General features: G+C 36.8%; 1 pseudogene; it reads right to left on the reverse strand.

Moving 5' to 3' along the window:
• Window positions 1-1403: 1403 nt before the first annotated feature.
• LOC129377952 (voltage-dependent L-type calcium channel subunit beta-2-like) lies at window positions 1404-4606 on the reverse strand (annotated as a pseudogene).
• Window positions 4607-9105: the final 4499 nt, after the last annotated feature.

Genomic DNA, 9105 nt, shown 5'->3' on the forward strand with positions numbered 1-9105 from the left:
CAAGTGAACTCCAAAAGTGGGAATGTAAGAATGAAACGGTGCTTGCCCTCCAAGGCCAGGAGCTTTATATGGAGCTCAGAGCAGATAACCAAGCTGTACTATCAAAATCAATGGGACCCAACAGCCAACTCACCATTTCAGGGATATCTAGTGGAGCTTGCACAAGAACCTATAGAGGTAGGAGACTCTCTTGCTGTTTTTCTTTATTGTTCAAGGCTGAGTGGTCTATTGTGACCTTACTGTTTGTTGTAAGGCTCAGTACTTCTTTAATTAAAAGGATTTAAGTGTGTTCATTTAATCAATGAGAGTCAATGAATGGTTCCATCTATGCCCTCATTTTATAAAGGCTGCAGGGCATCGTTTATTTTCTTTGTCTCCTCCAAATCTGATGTGCAATTCTTACAAGAATTCATGAGATGTTAAATTTTTGTCAGTAACTGTATATGGTAAAATCCAATGCTTTTAAATTACAAAAACTGAAATAAATATTGGAAATGCTTCCTATAAATGCATGAATAATGCTTTATTGAGACTTGAAAAGTTGCAGAGTTGTAATTTGCTTGGCAACATACTTTGACAAGCAAATCCCCCTTTGATGGTATGAATTAGAATTTGTAGTTTGCTTCTATTTTTGTGAAAGATAAAGTGAATTAGGCTGTGTGGAGAGAACACTGTAGTGTTAAAGAGTAATAAACAGTATGAAAAAATAGTGTACATTCAAAAATGACTGTTTCACCTATGAGTGCATTATAAAATGGGAAGCATAAAACTGCATCAGCTTGGGAGTAGAAACATGTCAGTCATCCATGTAAGAATCTTTGTGCCACTGACGTGCTTCTCTGTCTCTGATTCGATCCCTGTCGCTCTCCCTGTCCTTGTATCTGTCTCTGTCCCGATCTCTGCCCTGGTGGTGGTGGTAGTTGTGATGGTTGTGCGCAGGTGTAACAGAGTTTATGTTGTAGAATCCCACTTGCTTTATATATTATCAGTGCAATGGGAAATAGCGCCTCCTCTCTGTGTGGCTGGTTATATGTTGCTGGCCCCTGTAATCAGTGCCAGTCTATGGAAGCTGCACGAGAGGTGAGTTTCATTCCTCAGCACTCAGCACGGAAAAGTGTTAGAAACACATAAAATATAATTTGTAATAACTTACATCAATAGTGTGCAACTACTATTTATGATTTGTGTGCCTGGCACCAATTTTGCACTTTTAGTTTTGTCAATATTGTAAAACACTTTCTGTGCTAAGTTAAAGTCAACGTGATGCTCTGTTGTAGTGTGCTGAGGGAAGCTGAACCATTGCATTGATTCCAACCCGATCTGTTCTCATTCAGGAAATAAACTGCCTGTTCACCCAGAACTCCTGGTCTTTAAAAACATCTACACAACGCAGAGTCGAGGGGTTACTTGGGTCGGCCTGGTACAGTGGAGTGAAGCAGAACCGGTTACACAAGATAGAGGTCTGCATGGTGTCCGTGTTGGGATATGCTGGTGATGCCTCTGATGTCGGTTGTGTTCGTTGTGCTCCTGCTCGTAGCCTTCCCTGTCATGCAGCTGGCCACGATGGCGTATGTGATGATGGTGATGATGGTGGTGGTTGCTACTGTGGTGGTGATGGTTATGTCCCCGGTGGTTGTAGTGTATTTCCTCCTCATCGCCCTCCACCACCACTCCTCCACCTCGTCCTCCCTCTCCTCATACAGGGGTCTCCTTGGAGGCCTCTGGCTGTAATCTCTACCTGACTTTGCATTCACGTCACCAGATATTTGGCTGTGCTGTGCGTGGCTGTGGTGTTCCATCCGTCGGTGGTGGTGGTGGTGGTGGTGATGGTGGTGGGTGTGCTGCGATCTTTTTGGTTCTGTCCTCAGAAGTCGCTCCTCTTCTTCCTTTCTTTGGCCTTTTTCAACTCTGTCCTCCTGATCTGGGGCGGGTGGGGTCTCCTTGTCTGGGTGGTTCTCATGTGAACCCTTCCTCTTGGAGGCAGCCTGCTTCTTACTCTTCTGCTCATCCTTAAAGGAAAAGGACCAGATGAATATCATTTAACTAGACACACAAAAAAATTAAGTAACTTGCAATTCCAAATCACAGAGACGATGTGGAAAGATCAATGTGAACAATGAAAACAATGTGAGGAAGATGGTGACAAATTTTCAAAATGATAAGATGGATAATTTTTATTTCCAGCTCAAATGTAAACGTTGACCTCGATTTCTTCTGATTTGTTTAAAAGAACAAACATTCTTTTGTAAACGTTTTAAACTATGGTTAAATCCTCACATGAGTAGAAAACCGAGAATTTCAGTTGCTTCCATTCACTGTTAATAGTTTACATAACCGCTGGTCAGCTCACTGAGATAATCTATTCCGGTGACAATGGCTGTCATTATGTGGGCAGGCTTAAATAAAATTATTTCGATCAAGCAGTCATCTAACTATAACAGGCTACAAATTACAGACATTACATAAAATCACGTATTTGAGGTTCCACATTTTTTCCATAACTAAAAAACGATAACAGTTATATTTCAATAACTTTCACTCACCAGTTGTTGGCCTATTTCATTTCTTCTTCAACTTTGCATAGTAATAGGATGAGAAGACATGAAATTAAATGTTAGGTGGACTGGTGGAAACATACAGATGAAGCAAAAATAATGTTAAAAAAATCTAGTTTCTCTAAATTTAAACAAATATCTGTACACATCACATGAATGAGATGAAGTTTGATGAAATGAGGTGATATAAAATAGTATTTTTTATATTTCTGTATGTTTTCACTGTATAAATTGTGTTTTATGCACCGGTACTGTTGCTGGAGAGGCAGGCAATGTGTTCTCAGCCAGCTGTGCTACAAGTGCATTTGAAGGCTCCATCTCTGGCGGATGCGTTGCTTTCCAGTAAGATTCAAGGTAATCCGATGTGCTCACAGGCATCAGTAAGCTGGTTCTCGTCTAATATGACATCAAACATTTCCTACAGACAATAAATGGTGAGAAAGAAATAGAACAAACATGAACACCTGGATGCATTGGAGAGCATATTAAATCTGTGTTAGGATGTTTAATGAAGGAGTAAGTTTATTGAAAACTATAGCTGTAGTGTGTCAAAAACTATTTAGAAAAATTAAATCCAGAAAAATTAATACTGCAATGAGTAGAACTTCACTGGTGGTCAATTAAGGCTGGATTTAAGACTGATAAAAAAATCCCACAAAAACAGGATTTGTTATTTTACTGCATGTTAAGGCTACTCAGCATTGATTTTAACAACGTATCAAACTTGCGGATTAAAAAATGACTTGACATCATAGTGACATTGTAGTTGTTAACAATTTCCAGCAGATGGCGCTCACCGGCGGATACTGGGCCAGTTTGTCTGCTGCCACAAGTTGGACGTTAAGATGTTTGGTTTGAGATTTTCCTCTCGTCTTGATAAGTCTTGTCAGCATCTACACAAGGCAAAATAGAACACAACTTTAAAAAAAAGTAAGTATCCAGTTTTTTTTGACCAATACAGGGCAAAAAGTACAGATTTAGAGAAATGCATTCTATCAGGATGAATGACTGATGAAACCTACTTTTGGTGAAGATATCTTCACATAAACAAGAATTGGAGCAAGCGAAGTCTTGGACACTTGCAGTGGATGATTAATTGTGTCTGCATCCAAAATGACAAGCTGCATGCTCCGGGCCAGCTCAAATATACGCTCCACCTCCCCTTGGATCTGGGCTGCAGAAACAGAAAATGTAAACTTCCAACTCTAAGACAACATAAAATATACATGATGTAACAAGATCTCCCTGGAAAACCCTAAATATGACAGCACACATATTGAGACTGGCAACAGTAGGAATGTTCTAGATCTTTATACCTTTATTCTCATATTTTATATTATTTTATACTATTATAGAAAAACTGTTACAGTAACTTTAAACAATTCAATGACAATAATAAATTTAAAAAGTTGCCTTTTTTTAAATAAATGTTAATTTGCTGTGAAGATTATTTTAGGTTTAAATCTGTTTAACACTTCATTCAACACATACAGTCTGGCTTCATAAGAAGCTTAAATTATTTACAAAAGATTTTCTGCTTTACTTGAACTTGTAAATAACTAATAAACAAAGCAAATGATAGTTGACATCAGAAATAAAAAGCATGTAAAAAAATAGCATGTTCCACACAACAAAAGAAAACAAGACCTTGGCAGCTCTCACCAAAAGCCTAAATATTTAGTTTTTTGTTCTTATTATATGTATAATTTCTTCCCACCACAAAGGTAGATGCATCAAGATTTCTTCAACTCATGGCAGGGGTAATATTAAAACTTGTCCACTAGAGGGAGAGCGGGAAAGGACATCAAGTTTTAGTCCTAAAACATATCCGACAACCCACTGACACAAAAGCACTTCAATGCACTTTGGCTCTATATTTCAAAGCTGTACAGGATGAAGTCAGTTTTTGTGTACATGGACTATAAATGAAGCACAGAAGTGAGAGGGTAGCAGCAGCTGATACAAACATGAGGTAAATGAGAACAGAAAGGAGGTGGAGCTGTCAAAAACACAAGGACAACCAGTGCTTCAGTCGTACATACCGGCAGCATCTGGGATGAGACGGCAATGAGAGAGACAAGAGAAAAGCAAGTAAATCTTATCCCTGCTCTTGTTTTAACTGATTTCCTCCTCCTCTATTGAAATGGATAGAAAGGATCAGAGGGTAGACAGGGAGACGGTTGTGACTATTCTACAGTATAAAGATAAAAAACAAAAACAAAAAAGAACATCTGCTTGGTTTGAACAAGATAAAACTTCCTAAAACCAGGAAGTTTTCTAACTGACTGAGATTGTGCTGGTTCTGATAGAAATATATGAGAATAAGCAAAGCATAGCAGCAGCAGCAGATCTGTTGATGCTGTTGTTAGGTCTGATTGGCAAGCATCATCCTTTTAGCCATTAATATTTGCAGTAAATATATTTTGTAGCATGGTGAACCTGCTAAAAACAAGTAACTATTGTTTAAAACATTTATTACATCCACTATGTCTGGGAGATAAAAGCAAATAACGTTTCTTTTTAGTCATTTGCTTCTCAAAGCAGGAACATGCAAGCTAAAAGTTGCTGAGCAAGAAACAAGAAAAAGCATCAAGGTCTCAAAGCTCTGAGGATCACAGTCAGATTAGGAACCCACTCAATCCACTCAAACCAAAGTAAGCCTGATCTGTGGAGGCTACAGGCTAGTTATTCACTATGGTGTTAGTGGCAAAGCAGCTTTCATGAGACATTCGGTAAAAGCAAAGTCACAAAAAGTCTATCTCTACCTTGGACACTTGCATCAGAAAAACCGTGACTCATTTGGAGTCTGGGTTTTCTAGATTTACTAACGGTTCTCTGAAACATCCTTGCTATAACCCACATCTCTGAGATAACAGTACAAATATAGTCAAAAGAGTAGAACACCCATCATGGTTCCAGATTTAGGATATGCTTGATTTAACTTTGTGGCAACTCTGTGTATTTAAGGCAAAAATTGAGCAGCAATGTAAGCCAAAAAACAAAAATAGCTTTGACACATTCATTTCAAATTAATTTAGATAGTATGAGAAAAAATTAATTAGGACTTTAAAAATATGGGGGATGCCACAAGGGAAGTCAAGTTTTCCAGAAAGCAATTATATTAACTTGTTTTGGAATTGATTTAGTTGTCTTTTCCATGAATGAAGCTATTGGAGTTGTGTTTTATCCATGTATCCCTTTTAACATTTAAGTCACAGACATGCAAACAGAAAAAAAAGAGACATTAGCATAATCACACTTTGTATTTCAATCTTGCACATGCATGGCTTTAAATTTTGCAGTGATACTACAATTATATATATATTAATGATTCGGTTTAATTCTGCTGCCACACAAACTTGACCAATTAAATTTACTGAGTCAATTAAATTCTTTTGTTACAAAAGTATTCTGTAGTAAAATATACTACAGAATACTGTAGTACTACAGAATATAATACTACTGAATACTTTATGTATGACCAAAGTCATGCATAAAATAATGGCAGTAATTGCTGCAAAGCTGAATAAAGATCTACCAAACCATAAAGTGGGATTAGCTTCATACAAACAGTTCTTCCACTTTGACTAGATCTTTGGTTGATACATAATGCCAGTGGAGTCTATTTATTGCTGTGTACACTTGACTATAAACTTCATTATTATAGTAGCTGATTTTTGTTACACTGTATCTTGATGTATGGACTCAAAACTTTAAAAATATATATTATTTAGTCCGTTGACTAAATAATATATGCACTCTGTAAATTCCAGTGAAGCCGTTCTAAATTACACACCTTACAAAATATAGACCACAGCTGAACTTAAGAAAAGAGATTCGTTCTTTCACACTTTTTTTTTTCTGAACAGTTATGATGACAGATACAGATCCAAAACAGGGTAAGTTAAACCTCTTAATGATTTGTGCAGTTTTTGATTACTTGCATGTTTCTGCCAATATTACTGTCAAATTTCACTGAGTAAAACTTATCCCTGTCTGCTTGTTGCATGTGCAGAGCCTCAAGGAGGAGACGATCCACGCAGTCGTGCCCACACAAGTTTGGTGGTCGTGATGCTTATCGCCATCATCTCGACAATGACCATTGTCGCTTTCTTGATCTACAAGAGATCTCCTCGTCCCTTCCCCACCTTTGACAATCCATTGTACTTCAATGGCGAAAAATCTCAGCCTGATGTGATCGACACCAATACATTGATCGAGAATGCTGAAGTATCCGATATCTCCCCAGAAAATCCAGAGCCCATTTTAATTCTGTGATTTAGGAGTTTCCAGAAGTTGAAGTTGTGCAAACTAGTCTGAGATAAATTTTTCTGTAAACACAGCTATGCTTCAGTATTTTGTTTTTATTGCAAACAATAAATATTCAGTAATTTAACAATAACTGTATTTGTTCTTTCTCTACCTATGACAGAATGTATATATAATTGCTACATGTTAAGCTCTTTTTCTACATGCTGTTTATTGCTTTTACTGTTTGAATGTAAAATGGAGGACACACCCTGTCAATGTTCAAAAAAGACATTAAACTGTTCATGATGATATATGTTTTTTTTAAATTACATTTCCATATTTGTTTAGGGTTAAACAATGTCAGCACTGTAATTATTGATTTCTTTAAATGAATTCTGCATAATGATAAAGAAAGGAGGGAGAATGTTTCTTCCCACTGAAATCATGTTAGAGGAAGTCACAAAAACTTGGCATGTTTATATATGGCAGCTCTTTATTTAGTATGACACATTTTCATCAGAAAAGAAGACATTTTCTGTTAAATTCTGTCAAAGGAAATACCATTTAGACTGAATTTAGTGGCACTGCTTGTATGTTAAAAATGTAAAATGCATATCTTTAAAATACGTTAAGTGTATTTGTAATAAATGGATCCATAATATATGTTTCATGGACTGTACTCCAAGGTAGCACAATAGTGCTTAGTGCCAATATAAAGCAATAACTGTCTGTATAAGAACTACTACAGGCGAATGATACAAAACATTGGAAAAGTTTTAACTTTTGGTTAAAAGATAACACTGAATATTTGCTCCCCTGGATGTTTACAGTGAGTTTATTCCTCCGTTGAAAATAAATGTTCTTGAAAGTGTAAGGCAGTTTTACCTTTCTATTTAATTTTCCAAAATGTATGTTCAATGGCAGACAGTCGTCTCACTGTACAAATAATCAGAATAGACCAATCACATGGAAGCAATTCAAGGCATTAACAGAAAAGATTTGCTGAAGTTAAGTTCGAATATCAGAATGGGGAAGTAGTAGACAGTAAGATAAGTAGGAAATAAAGTGGCCTGTAATTTATAATGTTAGTTTGTGGATTAGGTTTAAAAGCGATGTCTGAACTGTTTGGTCTTGTCTCAACACAAACACAAGCGCTAACAAAGTATAATCTGAACAACAGACTTCAACTTAAGCCAGAATTACTTACATCCATGGCAAATTTAGGTTTTCTTGTATGGAGGGCTGAAAATGACATTCAAAATTTAAAAGAAATAGCAGAGTAAATCAAACAATAAATTTAACTTGTACCCTATAATTGAAAAATAGAAAGCTTTGCCTCTTGTTTTATAATTCAATTCACTTTCACAGCAACTTAAACTGAACTTAATGAAATGTTTTCCAGAGAAGTAAGAAAATAAAATCACAGTCAGCGTTATGAAGACTTCCCTTTTTGCAACTATTTCCCAATAGTTTCCAGACGATTTCTCAAGCTGACTTCTACTATCCATCCACCCATCCATCCATTTTCCGGTTACCCTTCTCCCTAACGGGGTCGTGAGGTGCTGGTGCCTATCTCCAGCTGTGTTCCAGACGAGAGGCGGGGTACACCCTGGACAGGTCGCCAGTCTATCGCAGGGTGTCTTCTACTACATTGGTCTAAATCTTTGTAAACCACAAAATAGATAACATCCATAACTGTCTACGGTTCATTTTGTATGATCCATAATGTATTAGAGACAGTTCTAAATCTAAAACATATAGCTTTCAAAGACTTGAAAATCCTTTAACTTAAAGTCAGTGCAGTTGTTTAAATGCTTGCTCTTTGAATTTTTAGTGACTTTCTATTAAGTTGTTATGCAAGTCAATGAGAAGCACCTGATGTTGATGACAAACGACAGTTGAACGTTTGGTTTTCTGATTAGCAATAGTCTTTCCCAAAAATGTCTTTTGCAACCACAGGAACGCACATTTACATTTACATTTTCCATTTACGCACATATTTTCTTGTCTATTGGGATGCAAAGAAAAGGTCATAGGCAGAACATGGTGCAGAGGGTATCTTTCTTCAAATGAATTGCTCATTCAAATTTCAGGAACTATGTGGTAATTACTTGTTTGTCAGAAGTAAACAAACCAGACATGATGCTGACTAAATAGAAAGAATAAAAAAAAAAGATGTGATGACGTGGCTTGTCGTGATGCGTCTCCGGATAAAAGCCCCCATCTCTACATCTTGACCAACACTTCTAGATTTTGTGTGGACATTACATGGATTAAGCATTCTCCTGGTGAAGAAAGT

The sequence above is a fragment of the Poeciliopsis prolifica genome, unplaced genomic scaffold (genome assembly GCF_027474105.1).
Source record: "Poeciliopsis prolifica strain line A6 unplaced genomic scaffold, Auburn_PproV2 SCAFFOLD050, whole genome shotgun sequence".
NCBI classification, from domain to species: Eukaryota; Metazoa; Chordata; class Actinopteri; order Cyprinodontiformes; family Poeciliidae; genus Poeciliopsis; species Poeciliopsis prolifica.